Raw genomic sequence first — 6,190 nt, forward strand, 5'->3', positions numbered from 1 at the left:
ATATTCCACTGCTAATTAAGAAGTTATGTGTAAATAATACCTTCTGAATCATAAATAATCAGTTTTCTTTAGTAGAATAACCCCGAGTATATTAACCACAGCTAAGAGGGCAAATAGCTGGCCAACACAAAGTAGACTCCATCATTTTGTCTTGCTTTGGTTTCTCTGTGTTATATACATGCTTTAGTTTTGTTTGACTTTGTATTTTCTCTCTCTTTTTTAAAGAAACAGTATGAATTGGGGATGTTTGTGCAGGGGTATATCTGGAAGGATTTTGTTGAATTGAAAGATAAAGACACATATTTTTGTCTGATAAGTAAAAAAATAATAAAATTAAATCAAACAAACTAGTTTGGGTTTGGAAAAAGGGCCCAGTGGATGAAGTGCTTACAATAGTATAACACATAAAATTTAGATTCACAGAGCCCACAGAAGTTGGGGAGGTTAATGACATTTGTCAACACTAGCTCTTTGAAGTGGAAAAGGCCAAGAAGATTCTGTGGGTTTCTCTCTAGGAATGATAGCATAAATCGAGAGTATCAGATTCTATACGATACTATGTCTCAAAAGCTAAAAAAGAAAATTATATAGGAACACACCAGGAGCTTCAGGAAAGTGTGGAAAAAATATATTTATATATTATATAAATATATATTCCATATCTTCCTGAAGCTCCTCTGTGTGTGTGTGTGTATAAATTCACGAAATATATTTCAGTAAAACATGATGATTCCCATCACATACTAACTTCATATTAACAACCATACTAACTAGAGAGACTGCAGAAAGCAACAATCTAAACAAGGAAATGGCAGAAGTGTGTTCCAATATACCTGGAATCTGACTCCTCATCAGAAATCATAAGGAGAGGAGGACATACAAGAGATCATCCTTGTGCCTAAGGGAATAGAACTGCCATTCAAGACTCTTGTATGTACATCAGTGGAGATGGCTCAGTGGCAGAGAACACTTACTGCTCTTGCTATTCCTTCTGTTAACCCACATCTCATGGGAAATGATTCTGACTCATCACTATTCAACTTTTAAAGCAGATGTTCATATGTGGAAGTTGAGATCTTGGGCATGATTTTGTAAGCTCTGTCATTTTTCTCTAGTATGCCTTGAAACCTTCCCAAACAAGTTGTAGTAGATTCTGGGTCTTCACCCACCTAGCCATGGTAGCATTATCATACTTCTGAAAACACAAAGAGAGCAAGGCTGATAGGCCACCAACTTCAGTTAACCTTATTTAGGACTAGCCTTGAACATACCCATACCAGTCAGACAGAAGGACAAAGACTGCTCAAGGAAGGAAAGTACAATAGGCCATTGACTGTTGTCAGGAAGGTGAGGAAGAAGCCAGAAGTATGCCACTCTTCTTACTTGTCTATCCCTCATTTCCTACCTGCCAGAGAGCTGTCTTACTTCCATGTCTGATTAGATAATTTTATATGTAAGTACTGTTATGTGTAATGTTACATGTAAGTAGACAATTTTAATATCAAAAATATTTCAGAAATGGAATTGAAACCCACACATCTTTGGATATAGATACATGGTCCTGTGTAAAACTTAAGAGAACTGGATTTTTTTCCTGTATGTATGCAGAAATTCTCTCTTCTGAGTGAATGAAACCTATCCTCAACCCACAGGGAGCCTCAGGTGATATTCTGGAAGGAAGCACAGAGGACAATTAAAGTCATTTAGTGATAGCTTTATTCATTTATAATAGGAACTCCTCTAGCTTTACTTTTGAGTACATCTCCTTTAGTACTAAAAAATAATGTAAAAGTTTAAGTGTGATTAAAAATTGTATTTCCAAAGAATATATAATTTTCTAATAGTTATTCAATGAAACAAATTTGTACACAGCTTCATGATTCCATTTTATATGCAAAGTGGACAAAGAGTTGACTGACATGATCTACTTCTTAGTTATGGGTGTTAAAGAAATAATATCCAGGTTTTAATTACCTTCCCATGATGGTGAAAAAAAATGACGAAAAGTACTAAAGTGTTCCCTCACTCAATAATGAGAAACATCCATTCCTAAATTGGCAAAGGGGGCTACATGTAAAATGGAGCTCTATACACTGAGACTAGAGATTGAAGGGAAGAAGATGTAGATAGATGTTGAGGGTTTTGGAGGTTGTTACATGGCTGTGGGAGGACAGATTTTTATGGTGGGCTGAGTTGGTGGAGCCCTTATACTTCTTAGATCATAATTTTGGGCATGATATATCATAGTTATGCTGAACTTTATAGGCCTAGGATTATGTATTGGGGAGTTTTGAAATCTTTTCAAAAATTACCTGCAGATCAAGGGCTAAGGATACCACCTAGGTGAGAGCAGAGACCAGAGAAACCTGCTCTTTAAGATTTCCAATTTCACTCTAGATTTTTTTCCTAAAGGCAGATAATAGTAGACAGGAATTACTATCAAGAAATAGGATTTGGAGGCCCCATCTCTCAATGTAACAAAGCAGAATGCTGTTTCCACAAGCTCATGGGACTTTCTCCAAAAGAGACCATCTCATACTATGCAAGATTAAATCACATTTTGTTGATAGTAGTAAAACAGACTATCAAAACAAATCATGTGACAGTGATGACTCAAAGTCATGGACTCTCGACAGCATGCGACTCTATCAACACTGATTAAAAGAAGAAATCAAGAAGAAAATTTAAGCCATCCTAAATTAAATGAAAATGAATACAACTGACACCCAAATCTTGGGGCACATCAATGACTGCAATTCTCCAATAAAAAGACTAGGCTAATAGAATGGATGTGTAAACAGAATCCATCATTCTGCTGTATACAAGAAACATATCTCAGCAAAAAACATAGACATTATCTTACAGTAAAAGTCTAAAAGAAAATTTACCAAGCAAATGGACCCAAGAAGCCAGCTAGAGTAGCCATTGTAATATGTACTGAAATAGACTTTCAAGCAAAATTAATCAAAAGATATGGGGAAGGATATTTTATACTTATCAAAGGAAAAATCAAACAGGAGGACATTTTAATTCTGAACATCTATGTACCAAATCAAGGGCATCCACATTTGTAAAAGAAACATGACAAAAGATTAAATTGCACATTGAACCCCACTAATAGTAGGAGACTTCAACACTGCGCTTGAACTAAAGAACAGATCATCAAGACAAAAGCTAAACAGAGAAATAATGAAGCTAACAGAGGTTATAATTCCAATGGATCTAACAGATATCAATAGAACACTTCTTGCAAACACTAAAGAATATACCTTCTCGGCACCTCCTTGAACCTTACCCATAATTGACCATATAATCAGTTACAAAGCTAGCCTCAACAGGTATCAGACATTTGAAATAACCCTTTGCATCCTATCAGATCTCCATGGATTAAAGTTGGACTTCAGCAACAACATAACAATAGAACACATATATATTCATAGAAACTGAACAGCTTACTATGTAGCAATCACTGGGGCAGGGAAGAAATAAATAATGAAGACACAACATACCCAAACTTAAGGGACACAATGAAAGCAGTGGTAACAGGAAAAATCATAGCACTAAGGACATTCATACAGAAACTGTAGAATAGTAACACTAATGAATCAAAAAGTATACCTGAAAACTCTAGAAAATACAAGCAACCACACCCAATAGGTCAGTAGACGTAGTCAAACTCTGGGCTGAAATCAATCAGAAACAATGAGAACATTACGAAGAATTAACAAAACCCAGGGCTGATTTCTTGAGAAACAAACAAGATAGTCAAAGCCTTAGTGAAAATAACTGAACAGTAAAATGACTGTTCCCAAATTAACAAAATCAGAAATTAAAAGAGAGACAAAACAAAGTATACAGAGGAAGTTCAAGAATCATTAGGTGTTATTTCAAAAGCCTGTATTCCACAAAATTGGAAAATCTAAGTAGTCATTAACAGGCTACCAAAAAATAAAGCCCAGTGCCAGATGGTTTCAGTACCAAATTCTATCAGACATTTTAAGAAGAGATAATACCAATACTCTCAAACTATTCTACAAAAGAGAAACAGAAGGAACATTGACATAATCAATTTATGAGGACACAGTCATCTTGATACCTAATTCACACAAAGATTCAACAACAAAAAAGTACTTCAGACTGATTTCACTTATGAACATTGATGCAAAGTACTAAATAAAATACTTTCACCCTAATCTATCTAATAACACATCAAAGACATCATCCACCATTATCATGTAGGCTCCATTCCAGATTGCAGGGGTAGTTCAATATATGAGAATATATCAATGTAGTCAACCATGTAAATAAAAATCCAACCAACCAAACAAGCAAAACACGATCATCTTATTAGGAGCCAAAAGGGCCTTTGATAAAAATCCAACAGCCCTTCATATTTAAAGTCTTAGAGAGATTAGAAACACAAGGGTTACATAGCAAAACAGACTAAAGGCAATATACAGCAAGGCAGTAGCTAATATCAAAATAAATGAAGAAAAACTTAAAGCCATTCCACTAAAATCAGGGACAGGACAAGGAAGTCCAGTCTCTCCCTATCCAATATAGTACTTTAAGTTCTAGCAAAAGGATTAAGACAACAAAAGATGATGGGGATACAAATTGGAAATGAAGAAGACAAAGTATCACAATTTGCAGATGATATGATATGACAGTATATATAAATGATCCCTAAAATTCTACTAGAGTAGAATTTTACAGGTGATAAACACCTTCATCCATGTGGCTGGATATAAAATTAACACAAAACCCAGTAGCCCTCGTTGTACAAGTGATAAACAGCCTGTGAAATCGGTTAGGGAGTTAATACCATGAAAAAGAGCCACAAAAATATAAAATATTCTATGTAACTCTAGACAAGCAAATGAAAAATCTATAGGACAAGAACTTCAAGTCTCTGATGAAAAAAAAATGGAGAAAATAGCTGTAGTCCAATCAATTTAAATATTAATACAACAAGAAGCCTGAGACTGGACAGGGAAAAAACAGGCAGAGCTAAGGTTTTCAGAGATAGGGATAGAGGAGAAGGAAGGAAAATGGAGGAAGAACAGGACGATTTAGATTCCTGGTGGCTTTAAATAGTCACAGGTAGCTATGAACATCATATAAGGATAATTATAGGATAATTTGTCTTATCTAGGTGGGCAGTTTATAATCTTATCAATGGGCTCTGAGATTATTGTGTGGGCATCTATGAATTGAGAATTTATTGATATATAAATCTGACTAATCAATTATAAGCTTCTAGAGTTTTAATTTACTGGGTTACGGGGATTTGAGACAAGTAGCCAAAGGGGGTAGATGGCTGAGAAGGAACTAGCACCCCTGAGGCAAGCAAACCAGAGCTGGGAAGACCACTATAGGTCATGGCTGGGAATAGCCTAGAGGCAGAGGCCATGAGACTGCTGGAGCAGTGAGCAGCTGGGTATAGAGTGGGATGGTGCCACTTTTAAAATATTTCCTACCACAGATATCAAATGATGCAAAGTTTCCCATGCACATGGATCAACTTGATAAATAGTGTGAAAATGGCTATTTTACCAAAACCAATGTACAGATTTAATTGATTTCCCTCCAAAATCCCAACACAATTCTTTACAGGGCTTGAAAAAAAATCTTTCAACTTCATATGGAAACAAACATTCAAACCAGGATAGCTAAAGCACCCCTGAACAATAAAAGAACCTGTGGAGGTATCCCTATCACTGACTTCAACATTTACTACAGGAAAATAGTAGGAAAAACTGCATGATTTTGATATAGAAATTGATAGGTTGATCAACAGAATCTAATTAAGGGCACTGAAATAAATCCACAGACCTATTGACACTTGATTATTTGACAAGGAAGCCAAAACCGTCCAATGGGAAAGGGAGTGCATGCTCAACAAATGCTCCTGGTTTAAATCTAATAGGACAGGTCATGGGCATAGCCTTGAGGTCATCAGTACAGGAGACAGTTTGCTGAACAAGCACAGTGTCTCAGGCATTACAGGTCCCACAATCAACCTGAGCAGGGGCTCTATCCATGCTTGTTCCTTCCCTCTCTGCCTGTGGATCCTGTGCCACTGAACAGACAGCTGTTTCTGGCCTCAGTGAGAAAGGATTTGCCTAGTCCCACAGTGACTTGGTATGTGTGGGTAGTGGACACCCAGAGCCTGGCTTCCCATTCTCTA

General features: G+C 36.3%; 1 protein-coding gene across 1 annotated transcript in view; it reads right to left on the reverse strand.

The window, feature by feature from the left end:
- The window catches only part of Adam34l (a disintegrin and metallopeptidase domain 34 like), a 78,536-nt gene that overhangs the window by 41,656 nt on the left and 30,690 nt on the right, over positions 1 to 6,190 (reverse strand). The gene's annotated exons all lie outside the window — the stretch shown is intronic.

Source organism: Mus musculus, chromosome 8 (genome assembly GCF_000001635.26).
Source record: "Mus musculus strain C57BL/6J chromosome 8, GRCm38.p6 C57BL/6J".
Taxonomy (NCBI): Eukaryota; Metazoa; Chordata; class Mammalia; order Rodentia; family Muridae; genus Mus; species Mus musculus.